The sequence below is a fragment of the Ambystoma mexicanum genome, chromosome 13 (assembly GCF_040938575.1).
Source record: "Ambystoma mexicanum isolate Mex_15411 chromosome 13, UKY_AmexF1_1, whole genome shotgun sequence".
NCBI classification, from domain to species: domain Eukaryota; kingdom Metazoa; phylum Chordata; class Amphibia; order Caudata; family Ambystomatidae; genus Ambystoma; species Ambystoma mexicanum.
In genome coordinates, this window is record NC_090938.1 from 441333611 (window position 1) to 441358998 (window position 25388).

At 49.3% G+C, this 25388-nt stretch overlaps 1 long non-coding RNA gene across 2 annotated transcripts; it reads right to left on the reverse strand.

Moving 5' to 3' along the window:
* Nucleotides 1-16385: 16385 nt before the first annotated feature.
* LOC138521317 (uncharacterized) lies at nucleotides 16386-22349 on the reverse strand. 2 transcript variants are annotated; one of them, XR_011283011.1, is made up of 6 exons: nucleotides 22270-22349; nucleotides 21935-22051; nucleotides 21754-21819; nucleotides 21569-21633; nucleotides 21383-21467; nucleotides 16386-18365 (listed from the first exon to the last, which is right to left on the reverse strand). It is a non-coding gene; the product is annotated as an uncharacterized lncRNA (long non-coding RNA). The 2 variants fall into 2 exon arrangements; XR_011283010.1 differs by lacking the exon at nucleotides 16386-18365 and adding an exon at nucleotides 20727-20960.
* Between the last annotated feature and the right edge of the window lie 3039 nt (nucleotides 22350-25388).

Here is a 25388-nt window from a genome sequence, read left to right on the forward strand (position 1 = left end):
TGGTTGATACTGAGCAAATGACGGTGGGCCATGATATATTGATGAGGCCAGAAATACCGATCATGCAATGGGTGTTGAGTTCTCCTAAAACACACAGAATAGGACATGCCCAGGAAGCCAGCATAATTAAATGGAAATGGTACATTCAAGACAGAGCCAAATCAGGAAAGGGTGGGGTTGCAAAGTTACATGAGCAAGTAGCCAACATACCGCCCTCGGATTACATACCACCAGAAGTGTCTGAGAAACGCGAGTCTCCCGTGAAATGGGGAGTACCATATGGCGATTTGACCGTAGAGCAGACAGAGCATGCCTGGTTTACTGATGGCTCAGCCCGATATGTGGGAACAGAGCGATACTGGAAAGCGGTGTCATATAATCCCAAGACAAAAAAGATTTTGACAACGTCAGGGAAAGGGAAGAGTAGTCTGTTTGCAGAGCTTTACGCAGTTTACCAAGCATTGAAACAAGAGACCCCTGGTCGATGTCATTTGTACACAGATTCATGGTCAGTGGCGAATGGGTTGGCGGTGTGGCTGCCAACCTGGCAAAAGAATGGGTGGAAGATTCATTCGAAAGAATTGTGGGGAAAAGAATTGTGGCAAGATATTGCAGAAATGCTATCACGGTGTATCATGTGGATGTGCATTGTGCGACAGATTCATTGGAACGTTGGTTTAATTCTGTTGCAGATGAACACACCAAGATTTCATCTGTGGATGCGGAGGCTCAGGAAGACGATTTGGAGGGTTTGGCCAAGTGGGCTCACCAGAAATGTGGGCACCTTGGAGAAAAGGCTACTATCAGGTGGGCACAAGCTCGAGGAATTAGTATTCCTTTAGAGGTAGTGAAAACAGTTATCTTGCAATGTCCGGTGTGCCAACACCAACAGCATAGGCCTATCCCTCAGATTGTTCACGGCACGTTGCGAAGAGGAAAATTACCAGGTCAAATTTGGCAGATCGATTATATCGGTCCTCTGCCAATCAGCAAAGGTTGTCAGTATGCATGCACTATTGTGGATACCTACTCTGGATACATGATGGTTTTGCCATGCAAGCGTGCCACACAACTGAATACCATTAAGTTGCTAGATCAGATCACGTTGCATTACGGAGTGCCTTTGCAAATTCAAAGTGACAACGGGTCACACTTCAAAGGAAAATTAATTCAGGACTATTGTCAGGAGAAGAGTATAGAGTGGCTTTACCACGTGCCCTATCACCCGGAAGCGTCAGGGTTAATTGAAAGAATGAATGGGTTGTTGAAGGAACAGATACGCAAGTCTGGAGATGGCAGTTTGGCAGGTTGGCGTGATCGTGTGTTTGATGCGGTGCAAGTGTTGAATAATAGACCGGTGAACAATCATGAGACTCCATTGTTGCGACTAATGACTCCTGCTTTACAGATTCAACCTAACCTAGTTAGAGAGACTCTATTGTACTGGGAAATTACCCCGGGCTCTTTAGCTCCCTATCGGGCGACTCCCGAGTCAGCAGGCGTAGACTTGTATTCTCATGAAGAAATCAGATTAGACCCGAGAGGGATTGTTGTGATTGAAACAGGGATTGGGGTACAAATTCCTCCAGAGCATATGGGATGGATTGCTCCTAGATCTGGACTAGCATTGAAGGGAGTTCAAGTGCTTGGAGGGGTCATTGATGCTGATTACCAAGGCGAGATCAAAGTCATTTTGATGAATAGTGGGGACCAAGTGTTACCGAGTCATAAGGGTGATAGAGTGGCTCAGCTAATTATCATCCCTGTTAAGTTGTCCATGATTAAAAAAGGGGAGCCTCCCACAGTGTTAACTACCCGTGGGGATCGTGGTTTTGGCTCTTCAGACAGCATGATACCGGGTGCAAAGGTGTAGGTCGAAAGGCCAAGTGGTCCACCAGTGCCCGCAGATGTTATTGCATCAGGCAAAGACCAGATAGTCTTAATAATGGAACCTGGTAAAGACAAATGGCAGTATGTGCCCGCAGACAAATGTTACCTAAGGGAGTGATTTTCAACACTGATATCTCTTCTCTGGGTTTGCCTTGTAGATCCTGTGTCTGGCTGGTGTGATTGTGGAACTAAATGGACTCCATTTGGGAGAGTCAAACGGCATGATGCTCCGGATATAAAATGTCATATCTGTGCCAATGATCCATGGGAGACCGATGATGAGGAGCAATGACGTCCAAAAGCAGCTCGATACCGATGCCGAAAAGCCAGCCAGACCAACGACATGGATTCATGGAAGGCGACGAACACGTCAGGTGCAAGTGCAAACAACATCATTGCCAGCTATGCAAGAGGCGTCTTTAGGACGGCGAAAATATTCCCCGATGATTACCCAAACGGAGAATATGTGGACATACCTGGCACAACAAGTACTCAACATTACGCACTTTTGCTTAACCAATGTGCCCAATGCTGAAGCTTTACTGACTACATGTTTAGTTGCAGTGCCGACGCCAGTTCCAGTTCTAAAGCACATTTTTGGCGTCACACACAATGATTCGTTAGTTCAAGATTCCGATATCAGACAATCCTTTTCTGTCTATGAGTACTGCAGGTTTTGCCAGGAAACGGATCGCAAATGGAGAAACTTGACACGCATTATAACCTACAATATAACTCAAGGCGATGTGTGCTACTTTATGACCTGTAATACTAAAGAAATTGGCAAATGCCAACAGCTAAATTTAACCAAACAGAAAAATCAAACTGTGTTCGAGAAACGATTGTGTTCACGAGTTCCAAGCACATGTACCAGTGTGAATAATACTATGTCTTGCAATCATACCGTGATAGCTGCCAGTCATTTGAATCATGTGAAACTTCCAACAGGATGGCTCTTTTCATGTGGTAACATCACATACACTTACATTCCAGCTAACATTTCTGGAGGTCCATGTGCCTTAACTCGATTAGGACTAATGATGTTTGCTTTACACCCAGCAATATCCCGAAGCAAAAGATCAACTTTCAAATCTGTGGGTCTATCCCCCGATTGTGATTCCCATGTGCATTTGCTATCAGAAGCTGAAGTTCTAGCATTAACCCTTTCATTAGTGGGAGTGTGGCGTTTAGCTGCTGGGGGGTACAAGTCTTTGATCAAATTAGCATGTTTAGTAGTAAAAGGACTCAATCCTACTTCTCAAGCTTTAGAAGAGTTACTCCTTGACAGCAAAGTTATTAGAAAAGCTACTTTGCAAAACAGAGCTGCTGTTGATTACTTATTGCTGAAGCATAATTTAGGCTGTAACGCAGTTGAAGGTATGTGTTGTTTCAATCTAAGTGACCATTCACGATCCATTGAAAGTCATATCCGAGGTTTGAGAGATCTCATTTCTCAAGTGTCCCAAGAGCATACTGGGAATTGGTGGGATTGGTTATTTTCATGGGTTCCTGATATTGGAGGTACACTGCGTTATGCTTTTGCTTGCATTTGTATTATATTAGCTATCATAATAGCTTGTTGTTGTTGTATTCAATGTATTCCCAACTTGGTTCTAATATTTCGGCGGTTTCAAAGACTGCCTCCTTTGCCACTGGGCTATGGAAGGTAAATATCCAAGGGTGGATTGTGGTGTTCGAGCTAAAAAACATGGCGCTGGTGCGCAGTGCATTCTGGGGGAACTCAGAGCCATGATGGATATTTATCCATGCCTCAGTGGAAAGCTGCACTTTCTTTGCGAAACAACATGTTTTCAACGTTATTCGCTGATGGGTTTGGAATGCAGGCCTTCTCAGCCAAGGACACGGTGCTGGGAAAGCTAAGATCCTCAGGTGCCGGCTGGTACCTGATAACAAAGTTTGTTTTGGTTTGCTATGCTTGCGCCAAGGTTTTGAGATGAGTTATGGAATTGTTTTCCGGGGCGTTTAGGAGAGGGAAGCGCTGTGCACCTTGAGGTTACTGTTGGTTGACCCAGCTGGCAACCAACGGTCACCCATCAATGCGCAAGCGCATTTGCCAGAAGGTTCGAGAAGTTGCCACCCCTTGTTGAGGAGGGCATATATGCGGAAACCCTCAACGGTCAGACGGGATAAGCACAAAGACCTCAGTCGGAGGGGGGACGCCCTGGTCCGATATACCTGTGGGCTGTTGTGCTCTTGGCCTGGCTGTTATCGGGGTCTTTCAGCCGCTTCTGGCGAGATGAGGTTTCGTCAAGTTACGCCCATGGTGATGTATTACTGCTAATTTCCTATGATTTATCTGATCTATGCTTGTATTGTATATATGCCTAACTATGAATAAATAGCCGTATAAGTGCTACTTACTCTCTAAGCGTGCGTGTGGTTGTAAGTCATTGCGTTGTCTACCTGCGTTCAAAGTATTGGCTCTGCGGCGGCACTGGTGATAAATTACTGTCCGTGCACAATTGGCGAGCAATACAGACCCCACAGCGCCCAACGGGGGAAGATGGCATGGAGTCATCCAGGTTGGTGGGGGGTTTGGTTGAGGAGGAGGCCGTGCAAGCAACAGAGACGGGGTCTGGAGGTGGGGATTCCACTGGTGCTAGTGGTGCAGTGCAGGACCAGGGACAGGAGGCAGCACAGGTCGCCGCGGAGGTGCCTGTGTACAATCCTGTCCCTGATCCTGTCACTGCATCATCTTGCACCAGCAGGGATGCCTACGTCCAGACCAGTTTTCAGGCAGGGGATGAGCTCACGACAACTGGCCTTCCTCTGCCTGCGTACGTGGCTATCCGGGTCCGGGTTGAGCCTGTCCTGACTGGTGTGGCGTTGCGTCAACGGGCCATGCGAGGTGACCTGCAGTCTTTTCATAAGGAGACTGCACGTCATCTCGAATGGCTCGTTGACCGCGTTGGCCTACTGGGACAGGTCACCCAGGCAGGATTCCTCCGTTTGATGGGGCTTGCTCAGACCCCCTCCTCAACTGAACCCCCTATGCGCCAGTCGTCCTCCGTGCCATCTTCCCACCCATCAGTCACCTGGGTGCCCTGTGGAGCTGCCTCTGGCGGTGCGGCCAGGCTGATGGAGGAGGCATCCCTGCCACAGTCGGGAGTCGGACGTCCAGCAGGGGTGGCCACATCAACGACTGCACCCCAGCCAGCGGAGGATGTGCAGGCAGCAGGAGGCAGTGCACGGGCAGAGGCGCAGCAGTAGCAGCAACGTGGTGGGAGCCATGATGGCTCGGGGCCTTCGACATCGAGGGGCAGGCATCGGCCGGAGGGCAGGAGGACCCAGGACGGGAAGTGTCTTCCGTGTGGCAGCGGTTGGGCCACGCCATAGATGCAGAGCGGCAGCGGGCGGAAGAGGCACGGCTCACGATGGTCAGGGCGGAGAACTCCATGCGGAGGGCCCTGAGGCGTGCCTAGTGCCTCGAGGCAATCCGCAGGGAGTTTGGGGGGGAACATGTGGACGGCCCTGCGGACCCTCGGGCCATGGAGGAGGAGCGCCTCCGGGACATTGAGCAGGAGTTCGATGATGCCCTGGCCCGGAACATCCCGAAGTGAGCCGTCGGACTAGCCCGCTGCCCTTGTAAATAGTTCTGTAGTTAGTGTTATGTTTCCTTTGGTTTAGCATTTTTTTTGGACCTTTTGGACAATGGCCCACATTTTTGTATATAGTTTATTTTTTTAGGTAGTGTTATTAGATAGGTTTCATTTCTTCGGTTGGGATCACGGACCCTGGATTGTTTATCTGTATATAGTTGACTTTTGGATTTTCATTTTTTTTTTATGATTTCCCCATGGAGCAATGGTTTTTGATTTCGGTTTTGGATTAACTTTTGTGGACTGTGACTTTGGACACCTTTCGTTTGCATTATGATTTGTGGTTTTGCATTATTTCACGTACCTGCTGTTTTTTTTTTAAATTTCAATTATTGTTTCTTTATTTCTGATTCAATTTATGTTGCGTTTAATACATATTTTTTCTTCAAACTTCAATGTGTACTATCATCTCATTGGTTTCATGCATATCATGATATGGGTTTTGACATTCACTGACACCCATTGGGTGTATGTGAGGGACATGTGTTCATTTGCAAACTAGCAATTGTGGTTCTATCATGTTTTGCCATTTCTAAGTGGGTGGATGCAATACTCGGGTGGGTGTTTGGCATTTGGAGGCTGACCATAAGGGCCAGGGATCTAGATTGTGGTGACATGTTGGCTGGGGGACATGAGTGGGGGCCTGGTGGAGGCTGCCCCTGCCCTGCTGGGGGGTGGGGGTGATGGGAGACATGAGTGGGGGCCTGGTGGAGGCTGACCCTGGTGGTTGGGGGGTGGGGGTGCAGGGAGACATGAGTTGGACATGAGTGGGGGCCTGGTGGAGGCTGACCCTGGTGGCTGGGGGGTGGGGGTGGTGGGAGACATGAGTGGGGGCCTGGTGGAGGCTGCCTCTGGTGGCTGGGGGGTGGGGGTGCAGGGAGACATGAGTGGGGGCCTGGTGGAGGCTGCCCCTGCACTGCTGGAGGGGAGGGGGTGATAGGGGACATGAGTGGGGGCCTGGTGGAGGGTGCCCCTGGTGGCTGGGGGGTGGGGGTGGTGGGAGACATGAGTGGGGGCCTGGTGGAGGCTGCCCCTGGTTGCTGGGGGGTGGGGGTGCAGGGAGACATGAGTTGGACATACATGAGTGGGGGCCTGGTGGAGGCCGCCCCTGGTGGCTGGGGGGTGGGGGTGGTGGGAGACATGAGTGGTGGGGGCCTGGTGGAGGCTGCCCCTGCACTGCTGGGGGGTGGGGGTGATGGGAGACATGAGTGGGGGCCTGGTGGAGGCTGCCCCTGGTGGCTGGGGGGTGGGGGTGATGGAAGACATGAGTGGGGGCCTGGTGGAGGCTGCCCCTGGTGGCTGGGGGGTGGGGGTGGTGGGACACATGAGTGGGGGCCTGGTGGAGGCTTCCCCCTCGTGGCTTGGGGGTGGGGGTGCAGGGAGACATGAGTGGGGGCCTGGTGGAGGCTGCCCCTGCACTGCTGGGGGGTGGGGGTGATAGGGGACATGAGTGGGGGCCTGGTGGAGGCTGCCCCTGCACTGCTGGGGGGTGGGGGTGATGGGAGACATGAGTGGGGGCCTGGTGGAGGCTGCCCCTGGTGGCTGGGGGATGGGGGTGCAGGGAGACATGAGTTGGACATGAGTGGGGGCCTGGTGGAGGCTGCCCCTGGTGGCTGGGGGGTGGGGGTGGTGGGAGACATAAGTGGGGGCCTGGTGGAGGCTGCCCCTGCACTGCTGGCTGGGGGGTGGGGGTGATAGGGGACATGAGTGGGGGCCTGGTGGAGGGTGCCCCTGGTGGCTGGGGGGTGGGGGTGGTGGGAGACATGAGTGGGGGCCTGGTGGAGGCTGCCCCTGGTGGCTGGGGGGTGGAGGTGCAGGGAGACATGACTTGGACATGAGTGGGGGCCTGGTGGAGGCTGCCCCTGGTGGCTGGGGGGTGGGGGTGGTGGGAGACGTGAGTGGGGGCCTGGTGGAGGCTGCCCCTGCACTGCTGGGGGTGGGGGTGCAGGGAGACATGAGTGGGGGCCTGGTGGAGGCTGCCCCTGCACTGCTGGGGGGTGGGGGTGATAGGGGACATGAGTGGGGGCCTGGTGGAGGGTGCCCCTGGTGGCTGGGGGGTGGGGTGGTGGGAGACATGAGTGGGGGCCTGGTGAAGGCTGCCCCTGCACTGCTGGGGGGTGGGGGTGCAGGGAGACATGAGTGGGGGCCTGGTGGAGGCTGCCCCTGCACTGCTGGGGGGTGGGGGTGATAGGGGACATGAGTGGGGGCCTGGTGGAGGGTGCCCCTGGTGGCTGGGGGGTGGGGGTGATGGGAGACATGAGTGGGGGCCTAGTGAAGGCTGCCCCTGCACTGCTGGGGGGTGGGGGTGATGGGAGACATGTGTGGGGGCCTGGTGGAGGCTGCCCCTGGTGGCTGGGGGGTGGGGGTGGTGGGAGACATGAGCGGTGGCCTGGTGGAGGCTGCCCCTGCACTGCTGGGGGGTGGGGGTGATAGGGGACATGAGTGGGGGCCTGGTGGAGGCTGCCCCTGGTGGCTGGGGGGGTGGAGGTGGTGGGAGACATGAGTGGGGGCCTGGTGGAGGCTGCCCCTGGTGGCTGGGGGGTGGGGGTGGTGGGAGACATGAGTGGGGGCCTGGTGGAGGCTGCCCCTGCACTGCTGGGGGGTGGGGGTGCAGGGAGACATGAGTGGGGGCCTGGTGGAGGCTGCCCCTGCACTGCTGGGGGGTGGGGGTGATAGGGGACATGAGTGGGGGCCTGGTGGAGGGTGCCCCTGGTGGCTGGGGGTGGTGAGAGACATGAGTGGGGGCCTGGTGGAGGCTGCCCCTGCACTGCTGGGGGGTGGGGGTGATGGGAGACATGAATGGGGGCCTGGTGGAGGCTGCCCCCGGTGGCTGGGGGGTGGGGGTGCAGGGAGACATGAGTTGGGCATGAGTGGGGGGCTGGTGGAGGCTGCCCCTGGTGGCTGGGGGGTGGGGGTGGTGGGAGACATGAGTGGGGGCCTGGTGGAGGCTGCCCCTGCACTGCTGGGGGGTGGGGGTGATAGGGGACATGAGTGGGGGCCTGGTGGAGGGTGCCCCTGGTGGCTGGGGGGTGGGGGTGGTGGGAGACATGAGTGGGGGCCTGGTGGAGGCTGCCCCTGGTGGCTGAGGGGTGGGGGTGCAGGAAGACATGAGTTGGACATGAGTGGGGGCCTGGTGGAGGCTGCCCCTGGTGGCTGGGGGGTGGTGGGAGACATGAATGAGGGCCTGGTGGAGGCTGCCCCTGCACTGCTGGGGGGTGGGGGTGATGGGAGGCATGAGTGGGGGCCTGGTGGAGGCTGCCCCTGGTGGCTGGGGGGTGGGGGTGATAGGGGACATGAGTGGGGGCCTGGTGGAGGCTGCCCCTGCACTGCTGGGGGTGGGGGTGATGGGAGACGTGAGTGGGGGCCTGGTGGAGGCTGCCCCTGGTGGCTGGGGGGGTGGGGGTGTAGGGAGACATGAGTTGGACATGAGTGGGGGCCTGGTGGAGGCTGCCCCTGGTGGCTGGGGGGTGGGGGTGGTGGGAGACATGAGTGGGGGCCTGGTGGAGGCTGCCCCTGCACTGCTGGGGGGTGGGGGTGCAGGGAGACATGAATGGGGGCCTGGTGGAGGCTGCCCCTGCACTGCTGGGGGGTGAGGGTGATAGGGGACATGCGTGGGGGCCTGGTGGAGGGTGCCCCTGGTGTCTGGGGGGTGGGGGTGATGGGAGACATGAGTGGGGGCCTGGTGGAGGCTGCCCCTGCACTGCTGGGGGGTGGGGGTGATGGGAGACATGGGTGGGGGCCTGGTGGCGGCAACCCCTGGTGGCTGGGGTGTGGGGGTGCAGGGAGACATGAGTTGGACATGAGTGGGGGCCTGGTGGAGGCTGCCCCTGGTGGCTGGGGAGTAGGGGTGGTGGGAGACATGAGTGGGGGCCTGGTGGAGGCTGCCCCTGCACTGCTGGGGGGTGGGGGTGATAGGGGACATGAGTGGGGGCCTGGTGGAGGGTGCCCCTGGTGGCTGGGGGTGGTGGGAGACATGAGTGGGGGCCTGGTGGAGGCTGCCCCTGGTGGCTGGGGGGTGGGGGTGCAGGGAGACATGAGTTGGACATGAGTGGGGGCCTGGTGGAGGCTGCCCCTGGTGCCTGGGGGTGGTGGGAGACATGAGTGAGGGCCTTGTGGAGGCTGCCCCTGCACTGCTGGGGGGTGGGGGTGGTGGGAGACATGCGTGGGGGCCTGGTGGAGGCTGCCCCTGCACTGCTGGGGGGTGGGGGTGGTGGGAGACATGAGTGGGGGCCTGGTGGAGGCAACCCCTGGTGGCTGGGGTGTGGGGGTGCAGGGAGACATGAGTTGGACATGAGTGGGGGCCTGGTGGAGGCTGCCCCTGGTGGCTGGGGGTAGGGGTGGTGGGAGACATGAGTGGGGGCCTGGTGGAGGCTGCCCCTGCACTGCTGGGGGGTGGGGGTGATAGGGGACATGAGTGGGGGCCTGGTGGAGGGTGCCCCTGGTGGCTGGGGGTGGTGGGAGACATGAGTGGGGGCCTGGTGGAGGCTGCCCCTGGTGGCTGGGGGGTGGGGGTGCAGGGAGACATGAGTTGGACATGAGTGGGGGCCTGGTGGAGGCTGCCCCTGGTGCCTGGGGGGGTGGGGGTGGTGGGAGACATGAGTGAGGGCCTTGTGGAGGCTGCCCCTGCACTGCTGGGGGGTGGGGGTGATGGGAGACATGAGTGGGGGCCTGGTGGAGGCTGCCCCTGGTGGCTGGGGGTGATAGGGGACATGAGTGGGGGCCTGGTGGAGGCTGCCCCTGCACTGCTGGGGGGTGGGGGTGATGGGAGACATGAGTGGGGGCCTGGTGGAGGCTGCCCCTGGTGGCTGGGGGGTGGGGGTGCAGGGAGACATGAGTGGGGGCCTGGTGGAGGCTGCCCCTGCACTGCTGGGGGGTGGGGGTGATAGGGGACATGAGTGGGGGCCTGGTGGAGGCTGCCCCTGGTGGCTGGGGGTGGGGGTGGTGGGAGACATGAGTGGGGGCCTGGTGGAGGCTGCCCCTGCACTGCTGGGGGGTGGGGGTGATGGGAGGCATGAGTGGGGGCCTGGTGGAGGCTGCCCCTGGTGGCTGGGGATGGTGGGAGACATGAGTGGGGGCCTGGTGGAGGCTGCCCCTGGTGGCATTGGGGTGCAGGGAGACATGAGTGGGGGCCTGGTGGAGGCTGCCCCTCCACTGCTGGGGGGTGGGGGTAATAGGGGACATGAGAGGGGGCCTGGTGGAGGCTGCCCCTGGTGGCTGGGGGGTGAGGGTGGTGGGAGACATGAGTGGGGGCCTGGTGGAGGCTGCCCCTGCACTGCTGGGAGGTGGGGGTGATGGGAGACATGATTGGGGGCCTGGTGGAGGCTGCCCCTGCACTTCTGGGGGGTGGGGGTGATGGGAGACATGAGTGGGGGCCTGGTGGAGGCTGCCCCTGGTGGCTGGGGGGTGGGGGTGCAGGGAGACATGAGTTGTTCATGAGTGGGGGCCTGGTGGAGGTTGCCCCTGGTGGCTGGGGGGTGGGGTTGGTGGGAGACATGAGTGGGGGCCTGGTGGAGGCTGCCCCTGCACTGCTGGGGGGTGGGGGTGATGGGAGACATGAGTGGGGGCCTGGTGGAGGCTGCCCCTGCACTGCTGGGGGGTGGGGGTGATGGGAGACATGAGTGGGGGCCTGGTGGAGGCTGCCCCTGATGGCTGGGGGTGGGGGTGATGGGAGACATGGGTGGGGGCCTGGTGGAGGCTGCCCCTGGTGGCTGGGGGTGCAGGGGGACATGCGTTGGTGGGCAGTAGTGCAAGGTGACATGTGGGTTGGCTGGGGGGCATGGCCATGGTGGATGGGGTGCCTGCAGGACATGTGCAGGGTAGGCCCCTGTGGTGTGGGCCACCTGCAGGGGCCGTGGAGGGTGTAGAGGGAACACCTGGGAGGACCCACACGTGCAATTCACGTGTGGTGTTCCCGGCGCACCCCTGTAATACACGTACCCTGCTGGAATCGCATTTGATACTTCCTGCGCACCCCTGAAATACACGTACCCTGCTGCTTTTGCGTGTGATACTTCCCGCGCACCCCTGGAATACACGTACCCTGATGGAATCGCGTGTGATACTTCACGCGCACCCATGAAATACACGTACCCTGCTGATTTTGCATGTGATATTTCCCGCGCACCCCTGAAATACACGTACCCTGCTGCTTTTGCGTGTGATACTTCCCGTGCACCCCTGGAATACACGTACCCTGCTGCTTTTGCGTGTGATACTTCCTGTGCACCCCTGGAATACACGTACCCTGCTGTTTTTGCGTGTGATACTTCCCGCGCACCCCTGGAATACACGTACCCTGATGGAATCGTGTGTGTTACTTCCCGCGCACCCCTGAGATACACGTACCCTGCTGCTTTTGCGTGTGATACTTCCTGCGCACCCCTGAAATACACGTACACAGGACAATCGCGTGTGGAACCTCCCGCGAACCACTGAAATACACGTTCCCCGCTTGGCGTTTGCTGTTTGCCAGCCCTGTGAACTGGTCCAGGGTTAGCGCAGCCCTTTGCGATTATTTGGGGATTTTGAAGGCTTTTCCTTGCGCGAGGGCGTTCTTGGGGACGTAACTGGCGCTGCTGCAGGGTCACTGCGCCACGCTGCGCCACGGCTGGTTTTGGATGCGAAAATCCATGAATACGCTGTGCGCGGAAATCGATTTTCGCGCACGCGCCTGGCGCAGACATTCGCACGGGCACGCTGTGCGCCAGCCGCGTGCGACACTTTTGTGCGAAATTCCATGAATTACCCTGTAAATCTATTAAAGAATGTACTCTTCTAAAATCATTGTATTGGAGTGTTGTTGTTAATGCAGAAACGTAATCATATATAAACATAGGCAATGACTGCAGCATGCACCATAGAAGTACACTATTTATAATCTTGTAATTTTGGATATTACAGTAATGAATGCTATCGTATCAGAATGTTGAGTAATGTTAAACATGTAATAATTAGCTAACAATTCAAGACTTACAACACTTGTGCTGGTACAAACAATACATATGAATAACCACAATGCATACAAATCAGAGGCACATATAGGGAAACTAAAGTAAGGACGAAAGAAACAGCATCATCAGAAAATGTTAATGACATTAAAGTTTATCTTCATGTATACAAATGAATTGTGTGTTTGAGGCCTGCTCATTTACCCATGTATGTGCACCATGAGCTGAGACCGAACCCTAAGGAAAGTACTTAAAGAACATATGACAAGATTAACGTCTAGATATATAGCACCTTTTTCAATTTTAATATTCTGACTGTCAGTGAACAAAACCACCTGGCCTATATATGTCAGTGAACAAAAACAAGTGGGCCAGATATGTGATGTCATCAATGAAATTTGTGATGTCATCTTTGATGTCCTGGGTGTTAGTCTTAGCTGTGCACGGTGGTGGCACGATTTATGGTTGCTTAGCTTACCATAACTGGTGAATTTCTGTGGGTTTTCCGTTTTACTTGTAACCAGAATGTCCCTTTAACAAAGGTTTTTCATAGAATTTCATAGGTTCATAGGCGCAACTTAACCATGACGTCCCCTTAACAAAGTGTTTTCATTACATTTTTTATATATATATATATATATATATATATATATATATATATATATATATATATATATATATATATATATATATATATGTATTCTATATATTTGTATATGTGAAGATATGAGTGTTTTATCGTATATAGTATACTTGAGTTTTACTTGCATGAATATTTTACTTGCATGTGTGATTAAGGCACAATAAATAGTATATGTATATACATTTGTGCGCTGCTTCATTACTTGGATTCATCAATGTGTTGTTAACTCTACTTACACCCCAGCACCTGATCTCCTAAAGCCTGCCTTTCTGCCCTGTCTACGTTACCCTTTTGAGGGTTTGTCCTGGGATGCTTCTGAAATTCCCTCTTAACAATTGGTTCCCAGTGATAGGATACAGATGTGTGGGACTCTGTGAGGCATCACAGATTGGTCAACATTAATAAGGACACAAAGGACTAATATTGAAGATAGTATATACTGCAAGAATCCATAGACATGGAAGCCTACACTGCAGAATCCCTGGCTAAGAACAAAGTAGAACTATAGAAAGCATTGTGGGTTGTCAAGGGTTTGTGTACCTCTGGTCCTATGAATTAGTTAATCCAAAGGCCATTGCGAATCTAGTGCTATTAGTCTCCCTGATGATTGTTGGGGTGATGCTGGTGCAGGACCCAAGATTGTGTCCCTGTGAAACCACCTCTCCATTGTCTAGACCTGCGTCTAGCCCATCAGAGTCTACCTCTGGGAAAAGAAAAGCTGTGAACCAAAGACGTTGAACTAAGGCTCAAATTCACCCAGATTGAAGCTGGTAGGATTGAGAAGAACATGCGGGGAGAGGCAATAGAGAGAAATTAGTTATAAAATCTCAAGATGGAAACTAATTTTGCCAATCAAAATGGTGGTAATAGCTCCAGTGTTGGCTGCTGTTCCTCTCCTGATCCAAGTTTCTGTAAGCATCTGCTTATGATGAGAAGAAGGACATCATTGAATGGGTGACTGCTTTTGAGTTTGTCTCAGAGGTGCAAGGAATTAGTGCTTCTGATCAGCTTACATAGTTCATTATTAGACTCCCCCAGAGTAGATGTAGTGCATTGTTGCGATTGCATGCGGCTGAAAGAAAAGATTATGACAAATCTAAATAGGCTCCGCACCTGAAGTTTGAGGAGACCCCTTCCCTATACTCATGAAGTTCAGAGACTATAAGGAGAAGGACCATGTAACATGGTTACTTTTGGGAGTGGCTCCCTTAAAAACCTGAGTGGATGGGCGGATGGTCTTTAAGTAGCCTCCTTTGAAGGCTTCATCAGTTTGACCATGCTGTAACCTATTTTTAATCCTTGGTCCCTTGAGTTTAAGCAGCAGCTAGCAGACTCTATGGCGCTAGACCCAAAGGCATCGACAGTAGTTGCAGACCTATGCCTCTTCCGTAGGGTGCCCCCGTAAGGACAAGGGGACGTCCCATAAATCTGAAGAGGCAAAGAAGAAAATCGATAGAGGTCGGTACTAGTGATGCACATGCATCCCATGAGGCCCAGTAAAGAATAACGCGGGTAAATCACAGGGTGGCCATGGTAAGGATAGTGGGGCTTCCGGTCCCAATAAAAGAGTCTAGCTAGGGTACGCTCCCATTCTTTAAGACATTTGGGGCATGTATGGCTTGTGAACCAATTGTCCATGGGAAAGGAAATTGCAGACATAAGGGTAAGATGTTGGAGGTCCACTCTGTGAATCTGGCCTTCTCCCAAGAGGATAGAAGTATACTCACAGGGACATCATTCTCTTCAGATTCTGTACCCAGAGATGTTGGATCTGAAGTTGTGCTAGTGCCCCTTGGGTCCTGGGAGCAACATGCAGCAAACGCCCAGGCCTCCATCAGTGGCAGCACTATGTACTAATTCAATGATAGTGTCCTCTTAGATGGAAGTGCGTCCACTGACTTCGGAGACAGTGGAGCCAGCAGACCAGGACTGGATTTCACCTTGAAACAACTGATCCTACACCCAGTATCAGTTCCTTGCTATCGGTGGACTTTGGAAGTGTCCCTGGACCATCATGGACCATCCTGGGGCTGGGCATTGTACGACCATGCTTCTCTGCTGGTACTGTCACCGCCCTGAGCTGGTGCATGGGACTCTGCAGATCTTTGATTTGTAGCCCAGGAACATTGCTGCTGCTGTTCTCAACTGTGATGATGGAGCCAGTTCTTTGCAGCTGCCATAACTCAGGCCTGCTGACCTCTCAGCTGGGTTTTGCTTAGTGCACCTCTTTTGCTGCTGTGTGCTGGTGGTCTCAAGGTCTGCCAGAGACACTCCCAGAACTGGAGATCAAAACCACTGCATAGCCAGACCGAATACTAATACCAACATTAACCACTGCACCTGTGACAGCTGGACCACTAACAACAGAAATAACATTGGGGACGTAGTGTTCTCAGTGATTCTGTGTGCCTGGGTGGTGATCACCAAATGAATAGGAGTCTGAGATGCAAGCGTGACTACACCACTTGTGCCCGCCTTTCACCATACGGATTGAATGTGTGCAAAGTCCACTCGACAGCACTACCATTACCTGGCTGTGGCCTAGGTTTCCCCGCTGTGTAGCCCAGGGTGTGGTGGGTCTCGGGGACCACTTCTAGTTTTGCTTGCTTGCCTGCTTTCTTCAAGAAGTGTTTTGAAAGACACCTGTACTTACCTGTTGGCTCTGGCAATACATGTAGAGGAGAACTGGGGACTTCTTACCCTACAACCACGTACTGTCCTGGACATTGACTCTGAGTAATTGAATATGTTACTTACCTGCTAGGGAAGGACTGCTCAAGAGAGGTTCATGTGTCATAATTAATATATACATTGCTATTTCTTCTCTTTTATTGACACTTTACAGTTACAGTTTGTGCCTTGCTTTATGGAATAGCTGTTTAATGTGTTGGAGGGTAAGGTGTAGTGTAGTTTCCTTCAGAGATTGTTACCAGCTTGTGTGTGTATATATATATTAATTTTGCATTTATATAGCGCTACAAACCCTCAGGTATCTGAGCGGTGCTTATTATTACCCACGGTGTGTGGTGCTCATTTATCGACCTCAGAAGGATGAAAGGCTGAGTTTGGCCCTGCTGGGATTCGAATCTCGTCAGCAGGCTCTGTACAAATGTCAAAGCGAGCTATCTACTCGCTGTGCTATCAGACCAACTGTGTAATATCTATGTTCACTGATGTAGAGGAAAATTGCAATCATCCTGGGAATTGTATTGTGGGGGTCGGGGGGGGGGTGCTGGTGGGCCTCCTGGGCTCCCTTCTTTCTTGGGTTTTACTGATGGAGGTATCTTTAATTTTTTAATTTTTTTTATTTTGATTTGTATTGGCTGAAATAAATCAACCTTTCAAAATATCAAGTACATAAAATCCATAAGAATAAGATACAAATTAAAACAAATGGACAACCAAGCAAGACACATGAAATCAGACAATTTTTCACAGCACAAATAACATATCAAGACTTTGCTAAGCTTTGCTAGACTCATAAAAAAGGAAACTTGACATAACAAATTCATCTTCTTAGGCAATCTCACCAGCATGAGGTGGTGCCCAAGTTGTCAATGAGTTGCCATGGTGCATCTTTTATCTTCTGTTTTCTATTAATTGATATTTTGTAGTATTAATTTGTGAAAAGTTGAATAAACTAAATCACAATAAACAATATATATATATATATATATAAATATATATATATATATATATATGTTCTCATTCTGATGTAGGAATTCCCTACATTAAACAGCACTCGTCCAGACAATGATCACCAGAGTCTTCAGGTAATCTGAAGCTTCACACCAGATTTCACCATTTAAACTGCATTTATTTATTTTCAGTAATAAATGGACTTAGGCAGAATGATTTACGCGTTTCACCCACACAGGCTTCTTCGGAATATTGTGGATAGGAGCGTTTGGTAGACTATAGTATATTTGACCTTGTTCACCAACTACGTTGACCTTTCCCAAAGGGCTGGTTTGGAAAATTCCTCCTAAAGTTGAGACGCGGCAAAATGTGCAAATTGTGGATTAAGGAAGGGGTTGGATAAAAATATGCGATCAGCAAAAAAAAAAAGAATTTGAGATAAAAAGGTGAGTCATGGAAAAGGATGAAAGGTATGGGCTAGGGAGAGGGTTGGAGAGAAAGTTGAATATGTGACTTGGATAAAAGGTATGGTAGGGGTGATTGGGTGGTTACCTGGCATTATGGGTGTGTAAAGACAGAAGAGGCTGGGCTTGGTTGCTGTCTCATCTCACATGGTAGATGGTCCTTGCAAGGATTGTCAGTAGTTTAAGCATATCAGTGGTGCCACGGACCCTCTTACGGTTCCACTCACCTGCTAAGTCTGTGGGATACAGCTCTGCCATGAGCTTTTACTAGTTTGGTGACACTGGGTAAAAAGAGAAGCATAAGACCACAACTTGCAGATGATCTATCACCAAAGAAATGTCCCCCATTCCTCATCTGTTTGCACAATCAGCAATCAGTGTCAATTTCACAGAGCAAAAACAAACGTGCAATGCCAAACTCATACAAAATATATTGATAAAACTATGGCAGAATTGGTACTTTATCCAGATGAAATATTCTGAAGGCCATCTGCAGGGTCTGCTAACATTCCACAGGCCAGACATATGTAGAAGTTCACAGACTATACACGCTCATAAAGAGGGAAGAGGAACATTTTAAAAGAGTGTCTTACACCAGTTATGAGCGTGTTGCAAAATGAAAGGCAACCTTCAGAGCTGGGGGTGCAGAGACGATAATAGTACTAAAGCCGGTCTCCTTTGGCTGGGTGGTGGGAGTGCCCTGGGAGCTCAGAAATGCATGATCATTGAAACTTGGGGAGAGAGAGAAAGGGGGAGGGGAGGGTTGCAGGTCCAGATTATTAAGAAGGCAGAACGAGAAAATACTCCACAACATTGTTCAAATGAGAAGGTGTTGCGTGTGAGATGACAAGGCATGAATAGTTGTGTAGCAGGGAAGGTGCCCTGCAGTGTGAGCAGAAAAAGGATGAAAGGGTGAATAGGGTAACACAGTAGGATTTGTGCCCTAAGGAGAGGGTTGGATACAAACCTGAGTAAGCAACCCTGGACCTTGCTTTTCATTTCACTAGATACTTATATTGTGGTTACATGCCCTTTGCATTGCCCTATGTTCATTCATCGACATTGTTTTTTTCGATGGGTTTTTGCCGAATTATTTTTTCTTGCTCGGGCCGATCGCTTCGCGCTGCCAGGCCAGGCCGTTATCCTCCATTCCAGTCCCTCCCTGGAGCAAGGGAAAAACGCCACATTAGTAACATATTCATTGTATTGGGCTCATATGTAGAAAATTATAATATAGAGTTTTGATGTTAAAATTATTTCCATGGGGCAACATGTCTGCCTTTAGAAAAGCAAAAACCTTTGGCTTTGCCAATGCTCATTTTGAAGTGTAAATGGCTGTGCTCAATTTATACATCTGAAAGTGTTTTTTTTGTTTTAAACAATATTTATTTCTTCCAAATTTCATACGGGATGTAAAGATTGAACATGTTTTGAAATAAGTACAAGACATTAAAACGAAATATATGTTAAGCAAAATTCCTCCTTCCCCAACCCTTGGCCCCCTCTTTGCCCCCATATGTCTGGCAGTCGGCATGGGAGGGATGGTGGGCAGGTGTGGGGGACACCAGACATTGGGCCTCATTACACGGATGGCGGTAAGGGTTTACCGGTACCGGTATTTTACCTGTACCGGTAAATCCTTACCGCCTTACTACGAGGTCCCTTTGCGGGTTGGGGAATTTAACGCCTGCTATTTGCAGGCGTTAAAAACCAACCCGCAAAGGGACCAGGGAGCTCATTACGGTACCGCAATTTGCGGTACCGTAATTAGCGCCTTCCCCATTCCCATAGAGCCCTATGGGGCAAAAATGGGAATGGGGAAGGGCAATGGTGGAAGGGGGAATTACCACCCCGCCAACCTTGGAATAGGGCGGTAATTCCCCTTTCCACCAAGGCGGTGCCGGTATTTTACCGGCATGAACCATGCCGCTAATAGCGCCATGGTTCACCGCCATCCGTGTAATGAGGCCCATTGGGACTCATTACAAGCTGCTGGGTGCAGTAATAACGTGCCAGCATTAACGTATACCGGCACATTACTGCACTGGGCAACTACGAGTTTGCTGCTGAGGTGGCGGAATGACCTCCAGCTAAGAGCTGGAGGTCATTCTGGCACCTTACCGGCAAACATCGCCGGTATTACAGGTGCTGGTAATACCGGCGCCTGTAATTCCGGCAAAATCCCCCATGGATTCCAATGGGACTCCATGAAATGGGGAGTTACACCGGCTACCACCACTCGTAATCCAGTGGACATTCCGCCAGACCAAGTGGAGATATTGGTAAATCCGTTTGGCGTTATTCTGGTAGATTTACCGCAAGAATACTGGCATACTTGTAATGAGCCACAAATTCTGCCAGGCCATGGCTTCAGTGCTGGTATTGGGCGCATCGCTGGAGGCACAGGGTGGCGCCGGCACAAGCCTTCTCTATATATGCTCTGTAGGGGCACACATATATTTTTTGTGTGCAAATCGTGCACTGTAAGAAATGACAAGGCCAGACCTTGCTAAGAGCAACATGTACAGGAAGTTTGTTCACCAGCACAATCACTGTAGAAGAGGAACCAAAAATGCATCTAGACAACCACATCTAAAAAATAAAATGTAACCACATGCCTGCATTCATTGATGCAAGAAGAGGTTTGTATCCTTTTTATTAAGGACACTGCAGTGATTATACCACAACAAAATTACAATGAGGAAGCTCACGCCCCCCTCAGTTGCTTCACAATTCTGTCAGTCAGTGCGGTGTAAAATAGTTCAGTGAGTCAGCGTGCCTGCAGCAAATATCTTTGTGCAATCAGCCAATCACAGGTTTGAGTGCCGCCAGCTTATCTACCATTTGCACCAATGCAAGAAATTGAACAAATGCTGAGATAATATACAATGAAACAAACAGATTTCGTCCCAAATCGTATCCTGCAAAAAATGAATCCCACTTTTTTTAGTACTACGTTTGCTGCACAACATGAAGAGAAATCAGTGGACTGCATTTCTTTTCATGTTAAGAAGCAAACATTCTTAAATAACGCCTATTGGGAAAACCTGTCTGCCCCCTTCCCTATTACACAAGCAGCAGCATTGGTGCTAAATTGGCAGGCATTTTTGCACCTCTGTAAAAATGTGAATAATCTGACATATGGATAAACCTTTTATCCTCCTCAGCTCGACACAAAAAGGTAATGTTTTGTTGGTTAATAGTAATTATGTTATTAAACAAAGATTATGAACCACCATTTAATGAAAAGGTTCTTAGTGTACATGTTCATCAGCAAAATTGAACAAACCCAAGATGGGAACCTCATCAGCCGCCACTGGCACCTTGAGGTTAGACCATATAATGAAACAAAGGTGGTGCCAGGGCAGCAAGAGGAACTGATGAGAACAAGGCAGGAAGTAATAAGTGTTAAATCATTATTTTTATTTTATTCTGATTTGAGTTTAAAATATATCAAAATCACTGAACATTTTTAATTAATTCTTATTCAAAAATCATCCTAACGTCATTCATTCATTCATTCATTCATTCATTCATTCAAACTAACATAATTCCTAAAACATTTAATTATTTTGAAATAAAAATCCAATTCATTTCCATATATATTTCTGACAATAGTTCACTCCAAACAAAATATCAACTATTGGTGCCCCAGCATATACATCTTCTTTAGAAAAATGGCTTCCCAGTTGGCAAATAGTTTTGACTTGACATATTTTGTGTGTCTTCATCAGGATAGGTGAACATTAACAAAGTTCTAAAAACAAATAGCATGCAGTTAAAATATTGTTAAAAAACACAAAACTCCTGTCTCTTCTCACTCAGTTTGTCTAGCAATATTTTAGGTCAAAACTAGGGGAGGGACCTGTTGTGGTCCACCTCTTACCCAAACGTTAAGCCATTTATGCGGACCCTCTGTATACATTCAGTCCTCATACTCGCAAGATGTATTAATCAAGCAAATGCCCAAGAAACTATAGCATACATATATGTGTTGTTTCTATAATCCATCCAAACCCCTTAGGGATTTTAGGGTCAATGGTCAAACAGATAGAGAACATATTTTATTAAAGCATAGTTTCCCTATTCTTCTACACTAACAATTCGTGCAGTAGCTCCAACTACAGTCGAACACCCTAACCATGCCGTGATTCAGCCAAACTATGATCTGGATCCTACCTGCAAACCCCAAATGGTTCGCCATGAGGCTTAGGACCCAGTGGTCTCTGGAGATGCTCTGTGGTAATAGTTCCCCAGATTCAATCTAATATAGAAAATACAACATAAAATAAATTCAAGTCAAGGACCCTGATGCACATAAGGCACGAACAACGATCTAAATGAGTCAAAAGAAAGAAGCAATACCTTCAATCCGAAGGCTTTTCCTTCAATATGTAAACTGTGTTTCACAAGTATTTCCAACAATGCTTCTATAAAAAGAGGGAAACACCGAACGGTTGTATAGTGAATCAATACCCCAGAATTAGCAAGGTGTCATAGCGTAGAGAGAAGCTACAAGGGATAAAGAATCAAAAAGAAAGATGCAATACCTTCAGTCCGAAGGTTTTTCTTTCCATATGCAAACTGTGTTTCACAAGTATTGAAAAGATGCTTCTCTAAAAAAAAGAGAGAGGGAAACAGAACGTATTATAGGTCAATACCCAGGATTTAGCAAAATATCATAGTGCAAAGGACGGCTATAGATAAAGAAGGTGAAGGAGTTAATCTCACCTAACTAAGTATAGCAGCAGCTTCCTGTGCGCTACGAGATCGGGTGCGTAATGCAGAGGGGAAGTGAAAGCAGTATTCTGTTTTCAAAGCCGTAACGGAGGCTCGCCCCTTTAGAGTCTGAAAAAGAAAAAGTAGAGTGAGCAAAAGAGCTCTCTGTAAGAATGTTAGTTGTTACCATGGTTATATCTTCGTGTATGATTCCAGAATGTTGATGGAATCATACACGAAGATGTGGCTTGACTGAGAAAGCACATTTATCATAAAGCGATTCACTACACTCTCACTTTGCCAGACAGAGTATAAAAAAAGGCATGCGCACGGGGCAGACTTTTTACCTCGATCCCAGCTCGAGTCCCGAATAGAACACGTGAGGGGTTGGCGTCCAAACGGCAGCGCCCGAAAAGTAAAGCATAAGTCCGTCTTTTAATGCGGCTGTCACGTACGTAAACACAAATAAAGGACAGAGCCGGTGATCGAGTCCTGTGCATAACATGGCATGCATATTAGTGCTATGGCGAGTGTGGAAGTTAAAGTAAAAATTGACGAAGGACTATCTCCATGAAATCCTTGTTCAAAATAATAGAATGTTTAACATTCAAATATATAGCCACGTGCTTCACGACAGAGTGGAACCTGAGTGGAAACATCAAGAAAGGTATACCTCAGGGGCACGAAAGAGGACAACACGGACCAAAGGACCATAATCAAAAAGAAAAAAGAGAAAAGTTGAAATGATCTCGTGCTCGAAAAGAGAAGAGTAGAAAAGTACTGCTTAATAGCCACGACTCTATATATATATAATACAAATCATAAGAATCTTCAAAGTCACTATAGATTAAGTACAGCGTGCCACCCCAAAGGTGCATGCTACAAAAGAGAAAACATGAATGAAAAATAGGAACTATAAAGAGACAGTCTTTCCAGAAAAGTCAGCTGAAAAGAACACATCAAGGAATAGAGAATCAGTTCTTTCCTCTTACTGATTCATCCACCTGCTTAAACTTTTCGTGTGGTATATCCACCACTGTTCCTTTTGGGACAAACGTGCTACAGTGTTGGCAGCATCCGCACCGAAAACCTTTTCTAAAGCCCACCATTTTAAATCTTCTGGACTGTGATTCAGCTCTAAGAAGTGCATAACCAACAGGGCAGTCATTTGGCCAGTTCTAATCTTGGATTTATGCTCACTTATACGTCATTTGACTGATCGAGATATCTTTCCAATGTAAGCCTTTTTGCAAGGGCATATTATTACGTATATTACCTTGGAACTAAGGCAGGTGGTATGTTGCCTTAGCGTCCAATCCCTTTCATGAATATTAATAGTGGCCATAGATGAAGTGCTGGAACAATTGCAACAATTGCCACAAGGGTAGTGTCCCACAAAAGGGGGCATACCCCAGGCCGCTGTAATAGTGGGTTGTTTTTCTTGTATTTGATTCCATTCTGCCGTAGACACCCAGTTTTTAATATTCCTGCCCCTTTTAAAGGCATAGATAGGTTTAGGTAGTGCCAACATATTCAACTGGAGTAAATGCCAGTGATTAGATATCATTTTCTTGATTTTGTTATGTTGTGTGTTGAATGTGAGAGCACAAACCAGTTGGTCCTCACCCAGCTTTCTTTCTTTATTGTCTTTTTTCAAAAGGACATCTCTGTGCTGATGTCTAGCTCGGTTTTTAGAATGTTGAATTTTCTGGGATACCCTCTCTCTGTCTCTCTTTTTTTAATAAGAATTAATTAAAAATGTTCAGTGATTTTGATATATTTTATACTCAAATGAGAATAAAATAAAAATAATGATTCAACACATTACTTCCTGCCTTGTTCTCATCAGTTCCTCTTGCTACCCTGGCACCACCTTTGTTTCATCATCAGCACAATTGAACATCAGTGTAATCTCTTCGATCTTAATGATGTGCTGACAGGTCCTTAGGTGCACTGTTACTGTGACGAAAGGACTTCTGTTGTGCAGGAGTACAAGGGTGAGTAATGGTGAAGCCTAGGGGTCAAGTCCTAAAAACAGAAGTGGGGGGACTCATTAACAAACGCAATGGCAATGTGACGTCGCCAGAAATGAGCATATCCAGGTGAAATATGCATAATTCATTGAATTGGCTTTGCATAACCACCCAAATTGCACAGGACAAATGACATTTTCCTTTCCTAAAAATCAACACACACACACAAAACAAATAGGGGATATTTTCTTCTAACAGTGTTCTTGAAAACGTTTAAAGGTGTGCGTGATTTAAACTCCAAGAAAACAATACCAATGTTTCCCCTGGAACAATCAGTACCAAAATGGGACATATCACCTTTAGTTGTTTGTTATTTTTCATCAGGTTTTGTAGTGCAGTGGTGAAGTGTCTGCCCTGTGAATCTTAAGTCTGTGGTTCGAGCACTGAGGTTGGTGTCATTTCATAAATTCACAGAAGACACTCAATGTTTCTCATTTTAGCTGGGGGGTCTGAGTCCACTCTCTGAAAAAAGTGGGTGGACACCATCCACCCGCGTGTACCCTCGACTTGAGCCCTGGTGAAGCCACTTACTCAGCCTTGCAGTGCTACCAACAGTGTTCCCAATCATAAAGGGAAAAGGCACAGCTAATATGTATGCCTCCTTCGCCTTTTGTGGTAGCACGAGCAGAGGCAAGGCATTAATCTCAGGCAGGGTGTGTATGTGATCCAGTAGAAACACAAATAGCAAAGGCTAAACAGTCCAAAATTATAAGGAATCTCCAATCAAGGCTCTATAAAATATACCAGCTGATATACCCGGCGTTGCCCGGGATTTCATTTTCTCGTAGGTACTATGTGTTAGAAACCACTTAAGGTAGCTTTATGCTTTTCGGAAAGGCTCCATAAGAAAGGGGAACAGAAAAATGCACTACATCATTCGATTTTTTAATATTTCTTAAATGTTTTCTTATAAGGACTACACAAGACAATGGTTTGAGAAAAATGCACTACATTTTTCGATTTTTTCATATTTTTAAAATGTTTTCTTCCAAGGACTGCACAAGACAAAGGATTGTTCTTCTTAAAAACTCATTCTGAAACGTATGACTGTATCTGAGAACAATATGGAGATTCCAGGGCAGCATGGTGGGTGACATGATGCCAATGGTGCCAACAATTATGGACCTAAAGTTTAATATTACCAAAGTACATGTTCACTGTAAGGCTTGTTTATAAACAACATTTTTTTTTGCCAGTTGGAGCAAAGATATACAACTGATTGGGGGAACCCACTCCAGAACACGCGACATAGGGAAGAAACATGGAGATTCCAAGTTGGTACTTGTGCACTTGATTGACTGGCCCTATGCCTTGTTGATCGTGATACCGAATGCCAGCATGAGCGGGAAATGTGGGCGTTTGAAGCTGAACGGCATGTCTTTCAGAATGAGTGGAATGCAGGGATGAATACATCTTCTCCTTTTCACTTCCCG